The sequence below is a fragment of the Staurois parvus genome, unplaced genomic scaffold (assembly GCF_062004578.1).
Source record: "Staurois parvus isolate SC_StPar_1 unplaced genomic scaffold, SC_StPar_1.0 ptg000370l, whole genome shotgun sequence".
Lineage (NCBI taxonomy): Eukaryota > Metazoa > Chordata > Amphibia > Anura > Ranidae > Staurois > Staurois parvus.
The window spans coordinates 131,418-147,771 of NW_028318166.1; the positions used below are offsets into that span (position 1 = coordinate 131,418).

The 16,354-nt window shown below is 50.6% G+C and overlaps 1 long non-coding RNA gene and 2 other non-coding genes across 3 annotated transcripts in view; 1 reads left to right on the top strand and 2 right to left on the bottom strand.

Annotated features, from left to right (window-relative positions):
- Positions 1-15,340, top strand: part of LOC149456211 (uncharacterized) — a 28,982-nt gene extending 13,642 nt beyond the window's left edge. The window contains exons 2-4 of the long non-coding RNA XR_016313944.1: positions 993-1,124; positions 10,334-10,415; positions 15,086-15,340. This is a non-coding gene — a long non-coding RNA (uncharacterized LOC149456211). The remainder of the gene's footprint in view (positions 1-992; positions 1,125-10,333; positions 10,416-15,085) is intronic.
- Positions 1,050-1,121, bottom strand: TRNAD-AUC (transfer RNA aspartic acid (anticodon AUC)). Its single transcript has one exon. It is a non-coding gene; the product is annotated as a tRNA-Asp (tRNA).
- Positions 15,143-15,214, bottom strand: TRNAD-AUC (transfer RNA aspartic acid (anticodon AUC)). The gene has a single exon. It is a non-coding gene; the product is annotated as a tRNA-Asp (tRNA).
- Positions 15,341-16,354: the final 1,014 nt, after the last annotated feature.

Genomic DNA, 16,354 nt, shown 5'->3' on the forward strand with positions numbered 1-16,354 from the left:
ACACATGACCTGTAATGGCCTCCCAGCCTTAGTCCGTAGGGTTCAATATTGAGTTGGCCCCGCCCTTTCCACGCACATGACCTTTAATGGCCCCCCCAGTCTTAGTCCGTAGGGGTCAATATTGAGTTGGCCCCGCCCTTTGCACCTATAACAGCTTCACCTCTTCTGGGAAGGCCGTCCACAAGGTTTAGGAGGGTGTCTATGGGAAGGTTGGACCATTCTTCCAGAAGCACATTTGTCAGGTCAGGCACTGATGTCGGGGGAGGAGGCCTGGCTCGCAGTCTCCACTCTAATTCATCCCAAAGGTGTTCTATGGGGTTGAGGTCAGGACTCTGTGCAGGACAGTCAAGTTCCTCCACCCCAAACTGGCTCCTCCATGTCTTTATGGACCTTGCTTTGTGCACTGGGGGGCAGTCATGTTGGAACAGGGAGGGGCCATCCCCAAACTCCTCCCACAAAGTTGGGAGCATGAAATTGTCCAAAATGTCTTGTTGGAACAGGAAGGGGCCATTAGTGTAAGGATGACATGAATGACTAGTGTCCAGGGGCGGACTGACCATTTGGAAACTCGGGCACTGCCCGAGGGCCCGGGGTCAGTAGGGGGCCCCATGAGATGCCCCTGGTACCTTTCATAGGCTTTTTTGAGTTTGGGCAAGGACACAGGGGCCCCATGATCCCCTATTGCCCGGGGGCCCCATGAGTTGTCAGTCCGCCCCTGCTAGTGTCAGAGAGTGCTATTGAGCGATGTATACAGTAAGCAGCAGGCTTTTTTTTCATCCACATTGCTAAGGATAGCCGAAAAGAATGCCTGAAAAGGATCCGAGTGCTCCACCTACTGGCTGAAAATGAGAATACAAAATAATATCCTTGCGCAAGAAATAAATTATTCAGAAGTGTTTAAGAACATACAATCATACAACACATTTGCTTCATTAGTTTTGGTTTCAATTTTATTCCTTCGCTAATATATCCTCAACATTTTATTTGTATAGCACTTCTCTCCCTGGGGACTAAAAGCACTTCGCAGGCGAGGCAGCCATCTTGAAAATTGCGTTGGCCAGGAATCGAACCCGGGTCAGCTGCTGGATAGGCAGCTATGCTCACCACTGCACCACCAACGCAAGGTATGTGTTTGGGGGGAAAACCACGCAAGCACAGGGAGAACATGCAGACTCCATGCAGGTAGTGTCCTGGTCAGGATTTGAATCAAGGACCCCAGTGCTGCAATTCAGAAGTGCTAAACACTAAAGTGGTTCTAAAGCCAAAGATTTTTTTTTTTACTTTCATCTTTCATGCATTCTATGCATGAGGGTATAAAACCTTCCGTGTGCAGCCCCCCCCCCCCCCCAATTTTTATTTTTTGTGTCTAATAAAGTAAGGTTTTTTACTGATATACCGCGGTTTTTCACATTGGAGCCTCTTTTCTAGTGGAGAACCTCCTCTGGGCTCTCATACCGCCACCCATGCCAAGTACGGCCCGCCACACCGGATGCAGTGGTGTCTAGCAGCCACACTGGAGACAAAGCATTTTGCCTGGTCTTGCGGTAGGACTGTGCCAGAATAGCCGCCCAATGCAGTCCCACCATATTGCCTTGTTCACTTTTTTCTTTTTTTTAAACAAACTTTATTGAAATGTCACACAGTAACATTTCATAAGGTGTTATTGGCCAGTGGAAGGTGACTGCGCTGTGCTGCGAAGAAGCATGGCCAGCCGTACTTTGTTTCTGCGTACATCACCGCAATGCTGTGGTGTCAATCAGCCACACTGGATACAAGGCATCTGTTTTGTTTTGTAATGGAGTTGCTGTGCGACTGCGCTGGAATAGCTGCCCAATGCAGTGCTATTGCATCACACTGTTGGCTTTTTGTAAACAAACTTTATCGAAATGTCACATCAGAGGCGTAGCTAGGATATTTTGCGCCCGGGGACGAACTTTAAAATTGGCTCCCCAGCCCCCCTCCCCGTTTAATCACATCAGTGACACCAATGATGGGGCACTATTCCTCCCACTGACACCATTGACACTTACCTTGCCTTCCCTCTCCCATCCACAGCCAGCATACCTGGTTGCAGCAGCACCATCTGCACGGCACACTTACCGGTCAGCTGTCTTCTTCACTTGCTCCGGCCGCTCCCTCACTCGATCTTCGCGCCGCCGCTCGGCTCCTCCTCTCCAAGCTCCGCCTCCTTGCAGGTGATTGGCCGCCTGTGTGCCTTTCCTGAGCTACAGTTCTGGCGCCCAATCACCAGTGAGGAGGGCAGAGCTTGCAGAGGGAGGTACAAGCTGCCATAGGCTGTCCAGTGATCCCGAGGGTGTGGCCAGATTATAGGGGCGGCATGTCATCCCGCCCACACATCGCGTCCAGGGAAAAGAAGACACCGGACCTGCGGACCTATCTACGCCTCCTCCAGCAGCGCCTCCTGGACTGGATCGTCTTGGGACTGGGACACGGAGCCAGGTAAGACACAGCAGCCCGCTGCCCGTCCGTTGGGAGGGGCGGCAGCACCACGCCGCCCCCCCCCCCAAAAAGTGCGGCCCTAGGCAAACGCCTTGTTTGCCTCGCGGCAAATACGCCCCTGGTTGTAAGCCTCATTTATGCGCCCCTGTACCTTGTGTACATATGAACCCCCCTAGCTACGCCTCTGTGTCACATAGTGACATTTCAAGAAGTTTTATTGGCCAGCGGGAGGTGACTGCGCTGCGCTGGACAAAGAGCACGGCCAGCCGTACTTTATTTCAGCGCACACCGCCCGCACTTGCCTTGTCTTGATTGGACCTAAAGTTGGCTATAAATGAATTGAAGTTCGTCTGGTTCAGAATCCAGCTGAATTTCAATCCATCTATGGCTGTCCTTGCTCATGAAAAGTTAATCTATCTCATGAATGGGCTTGTTAGAAGTTTTTTCTCGATCGGCGCATGCAGCCAATCAGCTGCTGGGCTGATCAGTATATTCTGACTATCAGCATGTGGTGACTGCGGTACGCTAGAAAAAGTACAGCCTGCTGTACTTCATTTTGGTGCCTGCACACTACCACAATGCATTGGTGTGATCCAGCCACACCAAAGACAAGGCATGTGTCAGGGGCGTACCTACAGGCATTGCAACTGTGACCCGGCCCCATGCTGCAGGGGGGTCGCACGGCTGGGACAGTCCCCCCACATTGCATTGTACACTTTTTTTTTTTTCACACAAACTATAGAGCAGGGGTCCTCAAACTACGGCACGCGGGCCACATGCAGCCCACCGAGGACATTTATCCGGTCCGCCGGGCAGGGGCGTATCTGCCGCGAGGCAAGGGACTAGGGTTTGGCAGGTCGGGAGAGCTCGGCAGGGCTCGGGCGGGAGGCAGGAGGGCGGGATCAGCAATTCTAGAACAGGGGAAGGTGGGCTCGGCTTATGAACCCGCACCAATCACCCGGCCTCTCTGCAGCCAGCCGGCCATCTATTCTGATCAGTGCATGCAACCGTCACGGTTGGAGGGCGGAGCCTAGAGCGAACCATGAAGAGGGGGAGCAAGAGAGGAGACTCCATCGCTGCATGTCGGGTATCATGGCCACGGACCCTATATAAGTGCAAAAGATGATCGATCTCCTGCCTCTCTCTTTCCCCCCTCTCTCCCCCCCCTCCTCCTCACTCTCTCCCCCCCCTCTTCTCTCTTTCTTTCCCCCCTCTCTCTCTCTCTCCCCCCTCCTCTCCCCCCCCTCTCTTTCACTCTCTCCCCCCTCCTCTCCCCCCCTCCTCTTTCTCTCTCTCCCCTCCTTATCTCTCCCCCCCCCCCTCTCTCTCTTTACATTGTACACAGATCTGACCCAACAAGGTGTCCTGCATTTGCCGTATATTTTGCTCCATAAGACACACTTGGGGGGAAATTTCTGTGCGTCTTATGGAGCGGCCGGCCCAGTATTCCCGCCGCCGTTGTATGTCCGCAGTCTCTGGTCATCTCCTGTACTGTGGCCGCATTTGTTCATAGTTTTTTTTTTTTTTTTAAACTATAGTCCGGCCCTCCAACGGTCTGAGGGACAGTGAACTGGCCCCCTGTTTAAAAAGTTTGAGGACCCCTGCTATAGAGGCACCAAAGAGATGTTCTCCGTCAAAAGGCAGGTGTCTATTCATTGAGTGAGCTGGTCCTTGAACAACACCAAAAATTCTTAAGTTGCCTGAGTTGTTTTTCCTGAGCTTTTGGTGATGGAATGATGTTATCACTCCTCGGTAAGGTGATGTTATCACTCCTCGGTAAGGTGATGTTATCACTCCTTGGTAAGGTGATGTTATCACTCCTCACTAAGGTGATGTTATCACTCCTCACTAAGGTGATGTTATCACTCCTTGGTAAGGTGATGTTATCACTCCTCACTAAGGTGATGTTATCACTCCTCACTAAGGTGATGTTATCACTCCTCACTAAGGTGATGTTATCACTCCTCACTAAGGTGATGTTATCACTCCTCACTAAGGTGATGTTATCACTCCTCGGTAAGGTGATGTTATCACTCCTCGGTAAGGTGATGTTATCACTCCTCGGTAAGGTGATGTTATCACTCCTCACTAAGGTGATGTTATCACTCCTCGGTAAGGTGATGTTATCACTCCTCGGTAAGGTGATGTTATCACTCCTCACTAAGGTGATGTTATCACTCCTCACTAAGGTGATGTTATCACTCCTCGGTAAGGTGATGTTATCACTCCTCGGTAAGGTGATGTTATCACTCCTCGGTAAGGTGATGTTATCACTCCTCGGTAAGGAGATGTTATCACTCCTCGGTAAGGTGATGTTATCACTCCTCGGTAAGGTGATGTTATCACTCCTCGGTAAGGCGATGTTATCACTCCTCGGTAAGGCGATGTTATCACTCCTCGGTAAGGTGATGTTATCACTCCTCGGTAAGGTGATGTTATCACTCCTCGGTAAGGTGATGTTATCACTCCTCGGTAAGGTGTATGGGACCCCTTGGAGATGTGATGCTGGGTCTGGTGATGTCATCACTCGGCGGGGTGAAGTTATCACTCGGTGTGATGTCATCAATCTTTTTTGGTTTGAAAAGACGCCAAAATGCACTGAGTCGCCTGAGCATGCGGTTTTTCCTGATCTTATTCATCCGGGGTGAAGCACTTGATGTAGGAATGATGTTATCTCTCGGACACTGGCAGGCAACATGGCGGCTCCTTTTCGGCTTGCGTGGTGAAGTCTGTTTGTGAGCATTCCTAGCTCCTGATGGCAGGATTGTTGGCTTGGGTGGCGTATCCTGTACATAAACATGTATGGGACCCCTTGGAGGTGTGATGCTGGGTCTGGTGATGTTATCACTCGGCGAGGTGAAGTTATCACTCGGTGTGACGTCATCAGTCTTTTTTGGTTTGAAACGACTCCAAAATGCACTGAGTCGCCTGAGCATGCGGTTTTTCCTGAGCTTCTTCATCTGGGGTGAAGCACTTGAAGTTGGAATGATGTTATCACTCGGACACTGGCAGGCGACATGGCGGCGCCTTTTTGGCTTGAGTGGTGGAGTCTGTGTGTAAGCATCCCTAGCACTCGATGGCAGGATTGTTGGCTTGGGTGGGGCATCCTGTACATAAACATGTATGGGACCCCTTGGAGGTGTGACGCAAGGTCTGGGAAGGGTGATGTTATCACCTCAGCGAGGTGAAGGTATCTCTTGGCGGGGTGATGTCATCAGTTTTCCGTTGTTTGAAAAGACGCCAAAAGGCACGGAGTCAACTAGGCATTCTATTTTTCCTGAGCTTATTCATCCGGGTGAGGCACTTGATGATGGAATGATGTTATCTCTCGGACACTGGCAGGCAACATGGCGGCGCCTTTTTGTCTTGAGTCTGGAGACTGTGTAAGCATCTCTAGCACTTGATGGCAGGATTGTTGGCTCGGGTGGCGCATCCTGTATGGGACCCCTTGGAGGTTTAATGCTGGGTCTGGTGATGTCATCACTCGGCGGGGTGAAGTTATCACTCGGTGTGATGTCATCAATCTTTTTTGGTTTGAAAAGACGCCAAAATGCACTGAGTCGCCTGAGCATGCGGTTTTTCCTGATCTTATTCATCCGGGGTGAAGCACTTGATGTAGGAATGATGTTATCTCTCGGACACTGGCAGGCAACATGGCGGCTCCTTTTTGACTTGCGTGGTGGAGTCTGTTTGTGAGCATTCCTAGCTCCTGATGACAGGATTGTTGGCTTGGGTGGCGTATCCTGTACATAAACATGTATAGGACCCCTTGGAGATGTGATGCTGGGTCTGGTGATGTTATCACTCGGCGGGGTGAAGTTATCACTCGGTGTGACGTCATCAGTCTTTTTTGGTTTGAAACGACTCCAAAATGCACTGAGTCGTCTGAGCATGCGGTTTTTCCTGAGCTTCTTCATCTGGGGTGAAGCACTTGAAGTTGGAATGATGTTATCACTGGGACAATGGCAAGCAACGTGGCGGCTCCTTTTCGGCTTGCGTGATGAAGTCTGTTTGTGAGCATTCCTAGCTCCTGATGGCAGGATTGTTGGCTCGGGTGGCGTATCCTGTACATAAACATGTATGGGACCCCTTGGAGGTGTGATGCTGGGTCTGGGAAGGGTGATATTATCTGTCTTTCGTGGTTTGAAAAGACACCAAATAGCACGAAGTCGCCTAGCGGGGGAGAATCGGCTAAACGACAGCTCATTCAGCATCATCGGCAATACGTACACTGTCAGCACCAGCAGCATTACGAGCAGTATTATGAGTAGCAACAGCAGCATTAAGATAACCCAGTGAAAGGCGTTTGACCTCCAATATTCTGCATCAATATTTATAAACAGGGATGGGTCTCCATTCTCTAAGGCCGCCCCATGGCTGGACCATTGGAAATTGAAGTTGCCCAGTCCTTCCTGAATGAGTTCAATCAGCTTCTGGAAAATCAAATATTGTCCTACTCTCAGGGCCAGGTCGTTTCTGTGCAGGATGTATTTCAGAATGATGGCACTTATCAGGAGTATGATCTGAAACCAGTATGCAGTGGTGGTCAGTAACGAAAACCAGCTGGAGGGTTCTGGAGGCTCGTTTGCCGCTTCTCTGACCGATTCCTCAACTTGCTCTTCCATTGACTTAATGCTCTTCTCCTTCACTGGCTTGTGGCTCTCTGGGGGCTCATCTTCCATTTCTCTGACCTTTTCCTCCACTTGCTGCTCTGATGACTTGCTCTCCTCCTTCACCAGCAGGCGTATCTCTGGGGGGTCATTTTGCGTTCCTTTGATGAATTCTTCCATATGCTGCTCTGTTGTATTGATCTCCTGATTCAGGTGTATCGGGATCTCTGAAGAGTGGTCGGGGACGTATCTTTTTCCTCCCCATGCAAACAGCAGGGTAAGAAACACGGTGAGGATCTGCTGGCTCATTTTTAAATAGATGGCAAACTGCCACTAAATTAGTACAAGATTTAAAAAAAAACTGTTAAACAGCTTTTGCTGATCGCTATTGATTGAAGGGTATCAGTGGATACTCAATACCAATCAATAGAGATTAAATATCTTGTAATAGAATGAGAACTTATCAGGAGCTTTTAAAAAAGCGTCTTGACTCTGACAAGAAGAAACTCAAACTGAGAGCCTCTGCACTGCTGCGCGGAAAGGTCAAATCTGGTCATGTGATCACAGTGAGAGAGAGAGGGAAAGGGCGAGCGAGAGAGAGAGAGAGGGAAAGAGCAAGAGAGAGGGAAAGGGCGAGCGAGAGAGAGGGAAGGGCGAGCGAGAGTGTTTACAAAAACAACATCTTAAAGGGCCAGCGACACATTATTGGAATCACTGGGTTATTTTGGTTATATAATGGATTCTTGAAGTGAGTAGAGGAAGGCGCCTCCTATTATTATATACATTTATTTTACCATCAGCAGAGCTGGATAGGATCCTATTCATTCCTTATAATGACATCCTATAGAACTCAGCACTATATATGGAATATCTGGAATATTTCCTATTGGATGCAATAAAGATGATCAGATTTAGGAGAATGTTGTATACAGAGCAGAGGATTGGTCATCTATTTATTTCATTTTATTTATTTATTGTTTTTTAGTTGTAATGTTTATTGTGAACACTGCGGCCTATTATTTCATCTTTCTCTGTGCAGATTTCACACTAGAGGGCTCTCTGTGTACGGACTACATGTCCCAGCATGCCCCCTATCCCCATAGACCTCTATGTAGGATTCTGTATGTATGGACTACATGTCCCAGTATACTCCGCTTTCCCCCATACACCTCTGTGGAGGATTCTCTGTATGTAGTCCCAGCATGCCCCCTATCCCCATAGACCAATGGAGGGCTCTCTGTGTATGGACTACATGTCCCAGCATGCCCCCTATCCCCATAGACCAATGGAGGGCTCTGTGTATGGACTACATGTCCCAGCATGCCCCCTATCCCCATAGACCAATGGAGGACTCTCTGTGTATGGACTACATGTCCCAGCATGCCCCCTATATCCCCATAAACCTCTATGGAGGAATCTCTATGTATGGACTACATGTCCCAGCATGCCCCGCTCTCCGCATACACCTCTATGGAGGAATCTCTATGTATGGACTACATGTCCCAACATGCCCTGCTCTCCCCATCGCCCTCTCTTCCCAGGTCAGCAGTGCCAGCCCCCTGGTATTCTCCCCCGCCGGGTCCTCTGTGGGACACACATTACTGCCGACTCCACAAACTGAGTTAAATGACTATTTATGAGACGTTGGAGGCGAAGGAAGCAGCACCAGCCCTCCACAAAGATGTCTGCGGGCAAATGGTGAGGTCACTTCCGGTCTCGTGACTTCCTGTCCCCGCCTTTCCTTTTAGTGAATAATTATGTAAACAAGGAAGTGGGGGGATGGGAATGGAGGGGGCTGTGTGCGGACATCCAATCATGGTTCAGCAAGGAGGAGGGAGCCCAACCGGGACCAGAGTGAGAGGCGGGGCTAACACCTCCCACCGGACTGCTGAGGAACTACTAGTCTCAGCATTACCACATGACCCAGGAGGGGAGGAGTCCCCGGATGTTGTGTCCTGGAGGGGAATTCTGCTTTATAGGTCCTGACATTCCCAGAGACACCGACAGAGATAGTGTCCTCTAATAGGATGATACAGAACACCTCCCCCATCTCTGTATAGAACTATACAACTCCTCCCCCATCTGTATACAGAACAACTATACAACCCCTCCCCCAATCTCTATAAAGTGTATCTATAGAGCACCTCCCCCACCTCTGTATAAAACTATACAACCCCTCCCCTATCTAAATACAGTGTAACTATAGAACCTCCACCCACCTCCTATACAGTGCAACCATAGAATCCCTCTCCCCCCCCCCCCACCCACTCTATACAGTGTAACTATAGAACCCCTCCCCCCACTCTATACAGTGTAACTATAGAACCCCTCCCCCACTCTATACAGTGTAACTATAGAACCCCTCCCCCACTCTATACAGTGTAACTTTAGAACCCCTCCCCCCACTCTATACAGTGTAACTATAGAACCCCTCCATTTTATACAGTGCAACCATAGAATCCCTCCCCCCACTATATACAGTGTAACTATAGAACCCCTCCCCCACTCTATACAGTGCAACCATAGAATCCCTCTTCCCCCCGCCCCACTCTATACAGTGTAACTATAGAACCCCTCCCCCCACTCTATACAGTGTAACTATAGAACCCCTCCATTTTATACAGTGCAACCATAGAATCTCTCCCCCCACTCTATATAGTGTAACTATAGAACCCCCCCCCCCCCCACTTAATACAGTGCAACCATAGAACCCCTCCCCCAACTCTATACAGTGTAACTATAGAACCCCCCCCCCACTTAATACAGTGCAACCATAGAACCCCTCCCCCACCTCTATACAGTGTTTCTATAGAACCCCCCCCACCTCCACCTCTGTATAGAACTATACAACTTCTCCCCTACCTCTGTATAGTACTCTATACAGTGTAGCTATAGAACCCCTCCCCCATCTATGTACACAACTATAGAACCCCTCCCCCACCTCTATACAGTATAACTATAGAGCCCCTTCCTCTCTTCTATACAGTGCAACTATAGAACCCCTCCCCCATCTTTGGTGACTGATCATTGTGTTCTCTTAGACCAGGAGCTGGTGGAGATGTTACAGATGTAATCTGCTGGCTGGGGGGGGGGGGGGGGGGAGCAATCCCGGATTCTCTGACATATCCGATACATTGATTCTTGTGATTGTTTTTATTGTGTTTTCTGTATGAATACAGAGCTGCAGTGATCTGCGTCTTTCCCATCTGCCTGGAGTTCTAGTAATGGATGATCTCGTTTTTCTCTTTGTGTTTCTTGTCCAGGATGACGATTCATGCTGAACGCACAACGCACCCAGAAGGTGTCATATGGAGGTCCAGGCGTGCCCCCCGAGATCTGGAAGCTGTACGTTGTATATGGAACATTCCTCACCCCCCCCTTCATCATTTCTTGGGCTATGAGATGTCACACAGCAATCCATTGAGATTCCAACGTAGTCATGGCCATCCGGTCTGTTCATCACAACTGTCTCCTTGGTATATGGGTGGTCAGACATGGGTGGGGGGAGGGGAGAAGGAACCCCCAGGAAGATAGAATAGAGTGCATGGTGCGTTTTACCCCTGGGGAGCGCGAGCCAAAAAAAACCCACTGTGCAGGACTTTGTTTTTTTTTTTTTTTTTAACCACTTCCAGTCCGAACACTTTCCCCCCCTTCCTGTCTGGACACTTTCCCCCCCTTCCAGTCCGGACACTTTCCCCCCCTTCCAGTCCGGACACTTTCCCCCCCTTCCAGTCCGGACACTTTCACCCCCTTCCAGTCCGGACGCTTTCCCCCCCTTCCAGTCCGGACGCTTTCCCCCCCTTCCAGTCCGGACACTTTCCCCCCCTTCCAGTCCGGACGCTTTCCCCCCCTTCCAGTCCGGACGCTTTCCCCCCCCTTCCAGTCCGGACGCTTTCACCCCCTTCCAGTCCGGACGCTTTCCCCCCCTTCCAGTCCGGACGCTTTCCCCCCCTTTCCAGTCCGGACGCTTTCCCCCCCCTTCCAGTCCGGACGCTTTCACCCCCTTCCAGTCCGGACGCTCTCCCCCCCTTCCAGTCCAGACGCTTTCCCCCCTTCCAGTCCGGACGCTCTCCCCCCCTTCCAGTCCGGACGCTTTCCCCCCCTTTCCAGTCTGGACGCTTTCCCCCCCTTTCCAGTCTGGACGCTTTCCCCCCCTTCCAGTCCGGACGCTTTCCCCCCCTTCCAGTCCGGACGCTTTCCCCCCCTTCCAGTCCGGACGCTTTCCCCCCCCTTCCAGTCCGGACGCTTTCCCCCCCTTTCCAGTCCGGACGCTTTCCCCCCCTTTCCAGTCCGGACGCTTTCCCCCCCTTTCCAGTCCGGACGCTTTCCCCCCCTTTCCAGTCCGGACGCTTTCCCCCCCTTTCCAGTCCGGACGCTTTCCCCCCCTTTCCAGTCCGGACGCTTTCCCCCCCTTCCAGTCCGGACGCTTTACCCCCCTTCCAGTCCGGACGCTCTCCCCCCCTTCCAGTCCGGACGCTCTCCCCCCCTTCCAGTCCGGACGCTTTCCCCCCCTTCCAGTCCGGACGCTTTCCCCCCCTTCCAGTCCGGACGCTTTCCCCCCCTTCCAGTCCGGACGCTCTCCCCCCCTTCCAGTCCGGACGCTTTCCCCCCCTTTCCAGTCCGGACGCTTTCCCCCCCTTTCCAGTCCAGGGCAATTTTCAGCTTTTAGCGCTATCACACTTTGAATGACAATTGCGCAGTCATGCAACACTGTACCCAAATGAATTTTTTACCATTTTTTTGAGACAGATAAAGCTTTATTTTGGTGGTATTTATTCACCACTGGGATTTGTATTTTTTTTGCTATGTAAATGAAATGTCCAAAAATTTTGAAAAAAAGTGTTTTTTTTATAAAATTTTGCAAATAAATAATATCTCATCATAAATCTTGGCCAAAATTTATTCCGTTATCTTTTTAGTAAAAAAAAAAAAATCAAAATTAGTTTATAAGCAAAAATTATAATTTTTAAACTTTTTTTTTTTTTTACATTTTTATATTATTTTTTTTACATACTGTCACCCTGGCAGTACAGTGTCCCCATGGTGACACTGTACTACTTGTGGGGGGTGATGAAGATTTTTTTTTTTTTTTTCACACAGATTGCTTTTACACCCATATAGGATGTAAAAGCAATCATTTCTCCTTCTCTCTGTCTGCATTCTTGCATTCATTGAAAAGTACTGAGTGAGCTGTGATTGGTCACATCTTGTCACATGGTACAAGGCTTTTGTGAATAGCCTTGTACCATGTGACCTCTGTGATCATTCACAGATCTCACACGTAGTAAGCAATGATGTCAGAAGTGACATCTTGCTTACTACTTTGCATGTGATCACTGATTGGCCAATCAGTGATCACATGATCGGGACCTCGTACAGAGGTCCCGTCCGACGATCGGTGTTTCACTGTGTCCGGAGGACACAGCGGGCACCGGATCGCGGTGCTGCGCGCTCCCAGGGAGTGTGCACAAGCAGGGTGCGGGGAGGCCGTTTATAGACGGCCACCTGACCCTGCAGTGCCACCGTCCGGCCGTTTATATACAACGGCCGGACGGGAGGTGGTTAATAAAGTAAAAAAGAAAAAAAAAGAAAAAATTTAAATAACAAACATGTTATACTCACCTGCTCTGTAATGCTTTTGCATAGAGCGGCCTTGTTCCTGGGTCCAACTGAGGCGCTTCTGGATCCTCCTCTTCTTTGTGTGTCCCCTTAGCAAACCATTTGCTATGGAGGCACACAGTGTCTGCACGCTCCCAAGCTGCGCTCCATAGACTTACACAGCGGGACTTAGCCCCCCACCATCACCACTTTCTCCTCACTGCATTTGATTGACAGCAGCATTGGCTCCCGCTGCTGCTCGAGTGCTGTGTGAAGAGGAAGAGAGGGGAGAAGAGATGCAGCCGTGCACAGTGCTGGATCTCTTCTCCCCTCTGTCCTCCCCTCGCCCTGTGTGAATGGGGAAGAGAGGGATAGAAAACATTTTTTTTACCGTAAGGCCACTTTTACACTGACGGTCCGATTGGGTCAGTCTTTCAGGCGGGCCCGATTGGACCATCCATAGCTCCCTATGGAGCAGCTGGTATCGTCAGACATGTGTCCGCTGACACCCGCCGGCATCTGATCAGATCCTGTATGCTAAAAACAGACAGATGGAGATCTGTTCTCCATGCGTATGGAGGATCGGATGACAGTCGGGTGGAAACAGACAGGCGCCCCATAGAAAACAGCGGGCTGTGTCTCTGTCTGGCACGCGACAGGTAGGAGGGGCCAGGAGAGCCTGCGTGGGACCCAAAAAGAGGAGGATCCGGGCTGCTGTGTGCAAAATCACTGCACACAGCAGGTAAGTATAACAAGTTTGTTTTCTATTCCTCTGTCCTTCCCTTGCCCTGTACCAGTAGTAGGTGAGAAAAATGCTAATTTTATGTCTTTTGTAAAACTGACCATATACTGAAAGGTGAACAGTGAAAGTAAAGATCTCTTCTCTCTGTTCTGGCTGTGAGAGCAGAGACAAGCGACGCTGCAGCCTGTGAGTGTACAGCAGCATCTCACAGTGCATGTCCACTCAGAGACTACAGTGCCAGCCACCCCAGTGTCCCTGATCACTGCTCCAGTGTAGAGACAATAAACAATGCAGCCAGTCCCTGTCACCTTTCCTAGTGCGCAGAAAAACACCACCATACCAATATCCTGATCACCGCCATACGCAATACCTACACCCTAATCACTGCCCACCGCCATATCCCGCCAAATTGTATTCCAGTTAAATTGTTTGAGATGGGACTTTTGTGGGATCCAGCTTGTCCCAAGTGTAGTAGAGATCGTGGAGATCTAATACATACGAATATTGCCAAAAGTATTGGGTCGCCGGCCTTTCCATGCACATGACCTTTAATGGCCCCCCGTCTTAGTCCGTAGGGTTAAATATTGAGTTGGCGCCGCCCTTTCCCCCGCACATGACCTGTAATGGCCCCCCAGTCTTAGTCCGTAGGGTTCAATTGTGAGTTGGCCCCGCCCTTTCCCCCGCACATGACCTGTAATGGCCTCCCAGTCTTAGTCCGTAGGGTTCAATATTGAGTTGGCCCCGCCCTTTCCACGCACATGACCTTTAATGGCCCCCCAGTCTTAGTCCGTAGGGTTCAATATTGAGTTGGCCCCGCCCTTTGCACCTATAACAGCTTCAACTCTTCTGGGAAGACCGTCCACAAGGTTTAGGAGGGTGTCTATGGGAAGGTTGGACCATTCTTCCAGAAGCACATTTGTCAGGTCAGGCACTGATGTCGGGGGAGGAGGCCTGGCTCGCAGTCTCCGCTCTAATTCATCCCAAAGGTGTTCTATGGGGTTGAGGTCAGGACTCTGTGCAGGACAGTCAAGTTCCTCCACCCCAAACTGGCTCCTCCATGTCTTTATGGACCTTGCTTTGTGCACTGGTGTGCAGTCATGTTGGAACAGGAAGGGGCCATCCCCAAACTCCTCCCACAAAGTTGGGAGCATGAAATTGTCCAAAATGTCTTGTTGGAACAGGAAGGGGCCATTAGTGTAAGGATGACATGAATGACTAGTGTCCAGGGGCGGACTGACCATTTGGAAACTCGGGCACTGCCCGAGGGCCCGGGGTCAGTAGGGGGCCCCATGAGATGCCTCTGGTACCTTTTTCATAGGCTTCTTGAGTTTGGGCAAGGACACAGGGGCCCCATGATCCCCTATTGCCCGGGGGCCCCATGAGTTGTCAGTCCACCCCTGCTAGTGCCAGAGAGAGCTACTGAGCGATGTATACAGTAAGCAGCAGGCTTTTTTTTTCATCCACATAGCTAAGGATAGCCGAAAAAAATGCCTGAAAAGGATCCGAGTGCTCCACCTACTGGCTGAAAATGAGAATACAAAATAATATCCTTGCGCAAGAAATAAATTATTCAGAAGTGTTTAAGAACATACAATCATACAACACATTTGCTTCATTAGTTTTGGTTTAAATTTTATTCCTTCGCTAATATATCCTCAACATTTCATTTGTATAGCACTTCTCTCCCGGGGGACTAAAAGCACTTCGCAGGCGAGGCAGCCATCTTGAAAATTGCGTTGGCCAGGAATCGAACCCGGGTCAGCTGCTGGATAGGCAGCTATGCTCACCACTGCACCACCAACGCAAGGTATGTGTTTGGGGGGAAAACCACGCAAGCACAGGGGAGGTACAAGCGGCCATAGGCTGTCCAGTGATCCCGAGGGTGTGGCCAGATTACAGGGGCGGCATGTCATCCCGCCCACACATCGCGTCCAGGGATAAGATGACACCGGACCTGCGGACCTCTCTACCCCTCCTCCAGCAGCGTCTCCTGGACTGGATCGTCTTGGGACTGGGACACGGAGCCAGGTAAGACACAGCAGCCCGCTGCCCGCCCCTGTACTAAGTGTCCCTTCCGTTGGAAGAGGAGGGGCGACGGCACCACGCCGCCCCCCCCCCCCCTAAAAAGTCCGGCCCTAGGCAAACGCCTTGTTTGTCTCGCGGCAAATACGCCCCTGGTTGTAAGCCTAATTTTTGCGCCCCTGTACCTTGTGTACATATGTACCCCCCTAGCTACGCCTCTGTGTCACATAGTGACATTTCAAGAAGTTTTATTGGCCAGCGGGAGGTGACTGCGCTGCGCTGGACAAAGAGCACGGCCAGCCGTACTTTATTTCAGCGCACACCGCCCGCACTTGCCTTGTCTTGATTGGACCTAAAGTTGGCTATAAATGAATTGAAGTTCGTCTGGTTCAGAATCCAGCTGAATTTCAATCCATCTATGGCTGTCCTTGCTCATGAAAAGTTAATCTATCTCATGAATGGGCTTGTTGGAAGTTTTTTCTCGATCGGCGCATGCAGCCAATCAGCTGCTGGGCTGATCAGTATATTCTGACTATCAGCATGTGGTGACTGCGGTACGCTAGAAAAAGTACAGCCTGCTGTACTTCATTTTGGTTCCTGCACACTACCACAATGCATTGGTGTGATCCAGCCACACCAAAGACAAGGCATGTTGCAGGGGCGTACCTACAGGCATTGCAACTGCGACCCGGCCCCATGCTGCAGGGGGGTCGCACGGCTGGGACAGTCCCACCACATTGCATTGTACACTTTTTTTTTTCACACAAACTATAGAGCAGGGGTCCTCAAACTACGGCCCGCGGGCCACATGCGGCCCACCGAGGACATTTATCCGGCCCGCCGGGCAGGGGCGTATCTGCCGCGAGGCAAGGGACTAGGGTTTGGCAGGTCGGGAGAGCTCGGCAGGGCTCGGGCGGGAGGC